This window comes from Fundulus heteroclitus, unplaced genomic scaffold, assembly GCF_011125445.2.
Source record: "Fundulus heteroclitus isolate FHET01 unplaced genomic scaffold, MU-UCD_Fhet_4.1 scaffold_98, whole genome shotgun sequence".
NCBI lineage: Eukaryota > Metazoa > Chordata > Actinopteri > Cyprinodontiformes > Fundulidae > Fundulus > Fundulus heteroclitus.
The window spans coordinates 545,724-556,534 of NW_023397450.1; the positions used below are offsets into that span (position 1 = coordinate 545,724).

Consider the following 10,811-nt stretch of genomic DNA (forward strand, 5'->3'; position numbering starts at 1 on the left):
CGAGAGGCACAGTGATGACTAAAATCAACAAACTTTATGAGGCCAAAATGAAAACGAAAGAAGAGGATTTGGCTTTGACAGGAGACCACTGGACCTCCGTGAGTAACAATAATTATCTGGGTGTGACGGCGCATCACATCACTGAAACCTGGGAACTGAAGTCGTTTGCTTTAACCGTAATTAAATCAGAAGAGCGTCACTTCGCAGAGGCATGTACTCAACAGTTTCAAAACGTGGCACACAAGTGGAAAATAGATGGATATATATATATATATATATATATATATATATATATATATATATATATATATATATATATATATATATATATACAATTCTTAACAGTTGGAATAGAAATTCCCTGCTTAGGGTGAGAAGCTCTGTAGGTGTATGTTTCCTGTTGTATTTAGTCAAGAAATGCAATAAAAAAATGGACTATTGAGCTAAAACATTTCTAAACAAGACCGATAAAGCACACTTCAAACAAACTGTTGTTTTTTTAGTAGGACTTGTTGAATGTCATTGATTGCCTGGTCATTTTGAGAACAATTCAGTAATCCTAGTGTAGTCTCATGGTACAGAACATAAACGTAATGCACAACATTTTTCCACGATTCACGAGGGTCATATGGTCCAGTGACATAGTCCGGGTCTCTGGTGTGATGCATCAGAACTAGAATGACGGGTTTACCAGAAGGTGAAACTGGAAAAGAATGAAAGAAAAAAAACATCTCAAAGAGCTATATTCCATTTAAATAAAATACAATTTTCTCTCAGTCTAAATATGAATAGCAACACAATTAAACCCTGAACCTCTGATACCAGTCTGCACTGAGAAATTAATCATACTCTGTAAAAGTGTCATGTTAGAAGTTCTGATGTTAAAAATCATAACAATACTTTAAATTTGTAGTTAACATCTAGTGAATAAGTAGGGGGGTTGATTACCTATAACAGTTTTAAACAGTTTAAACCATGATAATTAATTATCCTGTTGATGAGATTTAAACATTGTTTTCACCCATTTTTACTCAAAATGAAAAAGGTATCTCTCAAAAGATAAGATAATAATTCAAAATCAGTAAAAGTAAAAAGGTTTCTGGGTTTATTCATATTTTACAGAACTGTATTAACAGTGACATATTTTTCTTTTTCAATAATCAACAGAAAAAAACAGGTTTTGCATGTTTGTACAATTTCTTTAAAGTACTCATGTTGGATTCAGCATTATTATTTACTTGTTTTAATCAAAAGTAAAGTCTTTTTGAAATGTACATGAATTGGAATAATAAAATACTATGAACTGTTGTAAAATACTTGTGAAAACGTGTGAAGACAAATGAAAAGTGACAAAATCATGACATATTCCTGTGTTGATTTTGGGTTTTTGTTTATCTTTCCATCTTACTATCATTACTTTTCTTATTTAGCCAGTCACCTTTCACCCATCACCCACTATCCAATCAGCTCAGTCTCCTTCCAGCCACCACCCTCCCCTAGGTCATCTCCACCTGTTCCCACTAATTAAGTCTACTCAGCTTTGACTAAAAAAAATGTGATTTTTTTTTTTGACAAATCATGTTTCCTAAAAAGAGGAAAACCCAGTCTGATTGAGGAAGCCGAATTGTGAAAATACTTTTTTTTCAGTGAAGCTGGGTTGTCCTTGTAACACTTGTTGGTACATTTGTATCTCAATCCTCAATCACCTTAAACTGTGGAAAATCCTCCCCATTTTTGTCCCTCTGCCTCTCCAACCTGTATAAGTATTTCCCATCCTTCTACGTTTCCAATACCTTATCGTCCAATCTGTCATACGAGTCCCTATGTGATGGTTGTTTGGCTTTAGCTACCTCTACCTTCACTTTAGGCTGCATCTCCCTCCACTACTGGCAAATCTCTTCACTCCTCACTGTGTCCTACCTCTCCTTAGCTGATCTCTTTTTCTGAACACACTTGTGTATTTCCTCCTTAAACCAACAAGTCATCATGCATGTCCCAATTTTACTACTATGTTGAAGTTCACAGAAACTGTAAAGTACATTTTTAACAAGTTTTAGCAGTGCACCTCACATCTCACCTTCTGAAAGAAATTGATTACCAACTTAATGTGATCTTGTCAGCTATTATGTTTCCTCTTTTTTAGTTCCTCACTATGATAACATTAATACATTCTTTGCTCATTACAAATACAAATTAATTTGTGTAGATGCTTAAACTCTAATTTCTCAGCACTGTTGCAATTTCAACATATCAGTAATTTTGGGTTGTGTCGGTCCACTAAAGGGACATGTCTGGTTGCAGCAACAACAACAGCTGAAGTAAACTACCGATTTATAAATTAAATTGCATGAACCCTAAGAAATTTACCATATGCTCACTTTGCACAGGTACTTGGAAGAGCAAGAAAATCCAGCATACCTGGTTTAATTAAACCCACCATCTTTTAAATGCTACAAGCACTGGTATTTACGTGCAGCTGATGCTGGGATGAGCACAATTAACCCTTTGAGAGAATTACAGAGAAAACCCAGAAAACATTAAGACATCTAGAACAACGGGAAATCTGAAACTTTGACCAACTGGCAAGGTTTGAATAATCTGAGAAATGCTTTTATTCTTTTAAGATGTTGCGAAATGTAAAAAAAAGTATCCAGGTGGAACCAGATTTTTCAAAGCTGTAAAATGAAGGTAACATTATAAATATTTTCATTACCTGCTGTAGCTTCCATCATTGAGTTTACATCTGATTCAACACTGCGGTCGACTGGACAGAAAACAACAATCATGTTGCATTCATCCCTTCTTTTTTCTTCCTGTAGTGATGACCCCATGTTGCTCTTTAACTTTTTCTTTATGGCATCAGCAGCACCAAATGTATCTTGTTTGGATATGAAGTGGACCTTCACCTTCACTGTGGTTTGAAAAAGACCATCAATGTCTGCTGACTTTTACACATTTCAAAACATAAAGCAATAGAAGCTTGACTCACGTTTTTGATTTGGCTGGTCAGATTTTTTTAAATCAAAAAAGCCCATTCTTAATAGGAAATAATAGTAAAAAAACAATGTTGTAACATATTAAACCAGCACTTCAACTTGGCAGCACTTAAATAAAGTTTATAATTAAAAACCCATAAGGGTAAAAAATTATGAAAGGCATTTATTTTAGACAGTCAAAATTCATGTCTAAAATATGTTGTGGGACATTTAGGGCAAATTAAGAAAACCAGGTGTTTCTATGTGCTCTACATGGTTTAAGACGCATGTGGAGCACATTGTTTTTTAACGTTTTTGGGCTAAAATTAGGGGGTTAATTAATGTAAAACTAAGTTTCAGACAAATGTAGTCAGTAAAAAGGTAAAAAAATAACATTTTTAATCATGAATACATCCATTCATTTTTATCGCGCTTATCCCTTGTGGAGTCACGAGTGGTGCTGGTGCCTATTTTCAGCTGACAATGGGCGAGAAGCGGGGTACACCCTGGACAGCTCGCCAGTCAATTGCAGTCATGAATAAATATTTTAAATAAATCAGCAACACTAATTTAATCATATTGCAATTTTATACAAGTACACTTTACCAACTACAGGTGCATTTTTCTACCAAAGATGTTTTTATAAAAAAACAATAAAAAAATAACAGACCTGTGTCCCAGGTAGGTGTCCGAGAAAAAAAACCACCAAATGAGAACCATTTACCGGTGTCAGTTGTTGATCCTGGAAAAAAAAGAAAAATGTTTAAGCTTAGGAGCTTCAGTTAAAGAATTGCTGAAACTAAACCTCAACATCATGTGACATATCAAAGGAAAACATGTTAAAACTGACAGCCCTACTATCAGGGGCGGTTCTAGACAGGGGCCAACAGGGGCCAGGGCACCTGTAGAACTGTTCCTGGCCCCTGTTATGGCCCCTGTACTAAAGACATGATATAAAATTTCTTAGGATGATAAATGCTGACAAAGATACCGTGACTCACTGGTCATTTGGATCAGTTGTATTTTTTACGTTCGTGGTTTTACCCAATAATAAAATAACAAAATAATTAAAAAAATAAATATAAAAAATAACAATAATTAAAAAATGTAGCTGTTTCACATTAAGCTCCCGCCGTATTGAGAAAAGATCAGGGGTCTGCAACCTGCAGTTCCAGAGCCACAATTGGCTCTTTGGCTTACTTAATATATTAAATAATGAAATGTTGACCTGTTTAGGCTTTTTTCCCCAATCTTTTGTCCTGTGCCCCTGTAAAAAAACACTGGCCCCACCCTGGCCCCACTGCTAAATTTGGTCTAGAACCACCCCTGCCTACTATATATACAATGTCTACCCTTTGTAGAGCTATTTGTGCCAGAAGTAAATCCAACCAGATCCACCATTCTACTTGCTAAAGCTAACAGATCTGGTGTAATGTTCCCCATCTGTTCCTGCTTAAGACCGTGCTGTTTTCAGTCCTGTGACTGCTCACCTTTGGCAGCCTCTAATTACTGGGAGCTGTTTCTCCTGGGAAGAACACTATATAGTCAACTCCGCCTTATTTCCAACCTATTAGGCGTGGAAATTAAGATGTTTTACTTTTCTTAATGAAATATAGCGATGGTGTCGTTACATTATCGTTCAGTTAGTGGGTTAAAACTGAAAATGTAACACTTGTTAGTGCTATCGTTTGTCTGTTAAAACTCGATTGATCACTCAATATAACACGTTCTGAGAAAGTAAACGGCTCGGTGGTCATTTCCAGATGTGTCACAAAAATATTAGCTTTATTTTATTAGACTGTCACATTTCCTAGAGGCTTAAAACACAACCTTGGGACTGTCCTGCTTACTGACAGTGATCTGTTAGTGCTGTCGTTGTTCTCTTTAAAATGAATTTATAAGCTTTAGTAAAAATTATCAAACATTTCCACATACATCAGTGCTAATTTTGTCATTCTGTTCCACTTTCTTTCTCTGCTAACGTCAGCAGTTGCAACAAGGCAGTGAAAGGACTATATATTTTAATATTTTTGTAACCAGCACTGATGCTGGTTTGATCATCCACTCAACACACCTGCCCAGTGCTACCCCGTCTTCAATCAGCCTTAATCAGATCCACCTGTCTCCAGCACTATATAACCAGCCTTCAGTTCAATCATCAGTGCCAGATCGTCTTGTGCCACCTCGATGAGACCATCTAGCATTTCTCAATTGTTTTTCTGCCTGCCTGTTTGTTGCCCGAACTGATCTGTTTTCGGTCTCCGAATCTGCCTAACCCATTCCTAGCTCTGTTGCCTGTCTGGAAAACTAACTGATCTGCCTTGTGGACTTCCGAATTCACCTGATCTGGACTGCCTGCCTGTTGCCCGACCCCGATCTGTTGTGAGTAATCGCTGCTGATTAACCCCTGTATGCTTTTGAATTCAGCCGGATTCTGGACCGAACCCTGACTAGTTCTGGACCTCTGACCCCTCGACTCCTACCTCTGACAACTCTTTGGATTACGGATACGGAATCCCTGCACGACCTGTGCATCTGCCTGCCTGCCGAGCCCTCTCTGAGCCTTAAACCGGACCCCGGAGCTCCGTTTCTCAGCCCCACTTCCTGATCGCTAGCCGGCGCTCAGAGCACCCCGCTCCCAATTCTCCAGGTTAGTGACCCTACTCCTCAATCCTTCGATACGCAAGCATTCCCTGGTCATTAACCTGCTGTCTTTGCCTCCAGGGTCCTTGCAGACATGAGCCGCTTGGGTTGCCGTGCTACCGCCATTCAATAAATAGTACTTAAACGTCACTATCTTGGTTGAAAACTGGGTCCAGTCTCGGTTCTTGACAATTTTAATATTCTTGTTCCCATAATCCCCGCAACCCCATGAGGGATCAAGCGGGTCAGAAAATGGATGGATGGATGGATTGTTCCCATAATCTTTAATAGAGTTTTCTTGCTTGTGTCAGGGGTTTTCCACAAAACAGGATGCGTCAAAATTCTTATGATAATAATGATAAAGGTAACATAAATGTCCAACCAAAAAACTGGTACTGAAAAGCTTAGATCTGCCTGTGCTACCTAAATTAAATAGGTTTTAAGATGCAGAAACTTGATTGCATACCTAACAGGTAATTCAGCAATTTTATTTAGATGTATTCAGCAAGGAACCCCTCTAAATGTCAGGAGATGTGAACCTAAGAGTGAAAATAGTAAATTCTGCTATTAAATAAAAGCCTAACTCTGGAACAATGTAAGATCCCTCACCCACAAACCTGACAAGATACAGTTAAGAATCACTGCATGTAAGATGGACATCTGTGTAGTTATTTTCACAGAATTGTGGTTAGACGGCAACATCCCCAAAGAAGCAGTGCCGCTGGACTAAAGCATGCTGTTATGGCCTATTGAACGGTGGATGCTAATAAAAGCAAAGAAGGAGGTCTGGCCATTTACATCAACACCTGGTGCACTTTGGCAAAAGTCGTCAGAACCTTCTGCTCACCTGACCTGGAATATCTTGAAGTTAAGTGCAGACCATTTAAACTGGCAAGAGAGCTCAGCTCTGTGATAATCTTTGCAACATATGTGCAGCCGAGTGCTAACGCTAATCTAGCTCTTGAGGAACTCTACTGCTTTGTTATTTGCCAAATGGACAGTAATCCAGAAGCGGCGCAGATAATTGCTGGGGACTTTAATCATGTTAATTTAAAGGTTGTGATCCCCAAGTTTCATAAATTTATTAAGTTCCCAACCAGAGACAATAATACATTAGATCAAGTTTACTGTGACATCCTAAGAGCATACAAAGCTGCCACAGGCCCTCACTTTTGTTCATCAGACCACATCTCTAAGGACCTGATTCCTGCCTACAAGCCACTGATGTATAGTACCAAACCGCCGATAAAAGACATTCAGGAGCTGCACAGTTCAGGAGTGGAAGGACTTAGCATGGGTGGTGAGAACAGTGAAGGGGATTGTGGGATGCCATCCGCAGGATCTAGATTCAATCTATGCAGAACGAGTCCAAAGAAGGGTTTAGATGCATCTGCACTGACCCAACCCACCAAGACAATACGCTGTTTGCCCCTCTCCAATCATGTAAACCCGTCAGAAGCATCAAAGCCAAAACAAATAAACTTAGAAACAGCTTCTTCTCAAGAGCTGTGAGGGCAATCGCCCCCCTGATGGGAGACTGCAGTCCAACACTTTAAAATCATCCCACTGTTACTAGTCCATCATACGTTACGATCACCTTAATGTTACTGCCTACTGCACACTGTCATCTCTGAATATCTAAATGGGGCACTGTTTGCTGATGCCTCAAGAAAAAACATCTTTCCCCTTAAGTCCACAAAATATGCAATTTCACTGTACAAGGGAAAAAGAAAACCTTAAGGCTCAGTGAGCTAACGGGGGTTAAGGGAAAAAATATTATGTTATTTGATAAATTTTAATCATGAATAGGTCATTTCGGTGCATATCAGATATCTTACATTATCTTCTTTTAATGTGTTTAAGAGTCTATGTTTTGTGTTATAAATGCAAATTATTAATGCCACTATTAAAATCTGATATGATGTGAACAATGTTTTACAAAGGCTGTCTGCTGAAATATTTCATCACTCTATTCAGTACTACTGCTTCAGCAGTTATGGAAGGGTCAGAAAAACAGCATCCTCTAAAGTAAAAATCGGACTGATCAGAGAAAATGGTTTAACCTTTTTCTGCAATATAAGTAGATCTAAACAAATGTGTTTTCCTTTATAATAGTTGCAGTGTTTCCTTTCGTAAGTCTAATGTGCTTTGGTTTCTCATAAGACTTCATCAAAAGATGTTGCTGTCATACTCTCAGGTCTAGGTGCAGGTCTGGGTTTCTCTCTGCCTCCTTTTCTGCGGGGCGTGACAGGCAGGTGCTCCACATCATCGCTAAGTGGAGCCCTTCATAAGGACCAGAAACCAGGAGGGCATCGGATGTCAAGTGCTTCCAGCATGGTACTTGACCGACTCACACTCCTGTTCCAGTTAAACCTCCTAGCCTGGACCAGTGCAGTACCAACACTGTTTATAGTGGAGGTGGCGTGCTGCTGACCTCGACTTGGGACATTGTGTGTCAGTGGGCAGAATACTTCGAAGATCTCCTTAATCCCACCAACACGTCTTCCATTGAGGAAGACGTGTTGGTGGGAGGCACTGAGGACATCGAGAGCCAACTTGAACCGTGCCATCAGGTTAGAGAAGCGGAACCACAGTCAGAAAATCCAGGAGATTTTCCATGACGCAGTCAAGCCTCTAAGTCTAAGAATCTCATCCACCCCCGGGGCCTTGCCACCAAGGAGCTTTTTAACCATCTTGGTGACCTCAGCACCAGAGATGGGAGAACCCGACCTAGGTCCCCAGGTTTTGCTTCCTCAATTGCTCCATAAAGATGTTTATGGAGTGCTAGAGTTATTGAGAAACAATCAGAGAAATCTTTCTGATTGTTTCACAGCGGTTACCTTCAGCAGGTAAACACGCCCACGGCAACACACCTCGGCTCCCCACAGCCCGTTTCTGTCTGCGCTAAAATTGCCTCTTTAAAACAAACTGCACGGCGCAGTCTCCGCCTGTCTGAATCGCAATGAAAAGTATTACAGATCTGTGGTGATAGATGCGTAAGAAATCACATCTATCACCAACTCCCCAGGACAAGCGGTAACAACAGCGGTGTGCGTGTCATGCGCGTCGAAGCTTGTCACCGGTTCAAAGTCACGGCACCTTGAGCAGCAGCGCTGTTTGTAGGCGCTGCACAATCCACAGAGACCGAGTCACTCAATTTAATCTTGTAAATAAAACTTTCGGCCCAAATTAAATTTTTCCTCTGCTGACATAAACAACCTAAAGTCAGGAGAGAGACAGAGACATTTTCTGATTCTCGCTCGGTTTCTTCTCCTGGATTCGTTGCGATTCTATCCTCTGTTGCCTCCAATTTCTCTCTCACTCTCTTCATATCCTCTTTAATGACTAACTTTCACCTTAGACGTCTCACCTGTTCCCCTGATTTCAGCCTATTGAGCATATTTGCGAGAATTATTGAAGCAGAGACCACAAGCCATGTGCACATCTACAGCACAATGCGGATTTTTCATCTTAAAATGAAGCGTAGAAGAAGATTTCTCATAAATAAATACAGTTTTGTGTTAATAATGAATCGTTCCGTTATGACACCCAAGCACCAGACGAGGTTTTGCTGCTAACACTTTCTTTTAGGACAAACAGGACAGGAAAGCTTTCACTTTTCACTTCATCACGACTCCTCTCCCCGGAAGCCACACATTTCTTCCGGTATGACCCCAAAGCGATCAGATTTAAAGAAACAGTAAGTGTGCAACAGCATTTAGCAATAAGGTCTAATAAGGATCATTACAATACATTTTTATTTATTGATTAAATTACCAGTTTTTTTAGCTTTACACAAGAAATGCTTATTTACACATCTTTATTGTGTGTGTGTGTGTGGGGGGGGAACACGGTCAGACGCTATTACAGTTTTCGCCTCGCGCACCCCCTAGTGGCAGTTAGCGCACCACACTTTGGGAAAACCTGGTTTATAGTAGGCTACAAGAAAAAAACAACACAAATGCGGTCAAAGGAGAGAAATTACACGATTTGACTGGATTAAGAAATGTGTGCCATAGTGATTAAACTTAGCTAAATTAATTCATTATCCCACAGCATTAAATGTTTGAACGTGCCGTTTTACACCCCAATAATTATTTTTGATTTGCTTATTCATTTTTACACGCCAGTCAGTTACTACCTTATCTGAAAATAATGCGCACTCACCTGTCGGCATTTTACTGGGATTGCCATCTTGCATGAAGCGGTTGTATTTGGCAAAATATAAAATGGAGAAAAAATGTGGAAAAAATTGATTTTGACAGCACCTCTGCCCACGCAGAGCCTTGGGAGGAGAATGTTGAATTTGTTCCTGGATCACGGCGTAAATACGCTGACTTTGAAGCACATTGCCGCAGATCAATGCAACCTATTCTCTGCATGATTATTTCCTATTATTTATCCTCAGTAAAATTACGTTACTACAGCTGCATTCAACCCACTGGGTCGCTATTAATTTCCTAAATGATAATGTTAAAGTTCATCTTATCTACACATTATTAACTATATCCTTACTATAGACGTTTATGAGCTCATTTTCTCAATTTTAGGTGGACCCTGCCACACACACTAACGATTAACAAAAAATCACACATTAAACACACACAGAAAGCAGGTAAATGAAAAAGGAGAAGATAACCTGCAGCGCTTTCTGTGTTCTGATCTTCAGACCGATCCATGCTCCTGGTGCTCTGCAGCGTCACTGAGGCTATAGTTCAGCCTTCATATCGTATAAATACCTCCCAGCACTTCCTGATCATGTGATTTACAATAAAATCTGCAGCGTCTGATAAGCAACAGCAACTAATTTCGCTTTACGTTCACTTTCAGTCTTGCAGAGTGGACAGCATAGACGTTACACACGTAGACGCGTCATTGCGTGTTGAAACCACTGATCTCTATTTATTCACTGAACTGCTGATTGGCCGTTGGTAGTACACTTCGCTGTGAAGCCACCAGACGTTATATTGGTACTCCCTATTTTCCTCCAGTAACTATGGAACACTAGGAACAGCAATGATTTTCTGATGTTCAGGGGGGGAGGGGGTGGGGGGTTAGGGTTAAGACTTTTAAAATGTCAAATGCCATATACTTTTATGTTACGTAGCCTACTAAAGCTATCAAGTACTTTGAATATCATGTGCTGAAATATTTAGCATTTTATATATATATATATATATGTATGTATATATA

At 39.5% G+C, this 10,811-nt stretch overlaps 1 long non-coding RNA gene across 1 annotated transcript; it reads right to left on the reverse strand.

Annotated features, from left to right (window-relative positions):
* Window positions 1-321: 321 nt before the first annotated feature.
* Window positions 322-10,413, reverse strand: LOC118562575. Its single transcript, XR_004930675.1, has 4 exons — window positions 10,258-10,413; window positions 3,646-3,717; window positions 2,714-2,911; window positions 322-703 (listed from the first exon to the last, which is right to left on the reverse strand). It is a non-coding gene; the product is annotated as an uncharacterized LOC118562575 (long non-coding RNA).
* Between the last annotated feature and the right edge of the window lie 398 nt (window positions 10,414-10,811).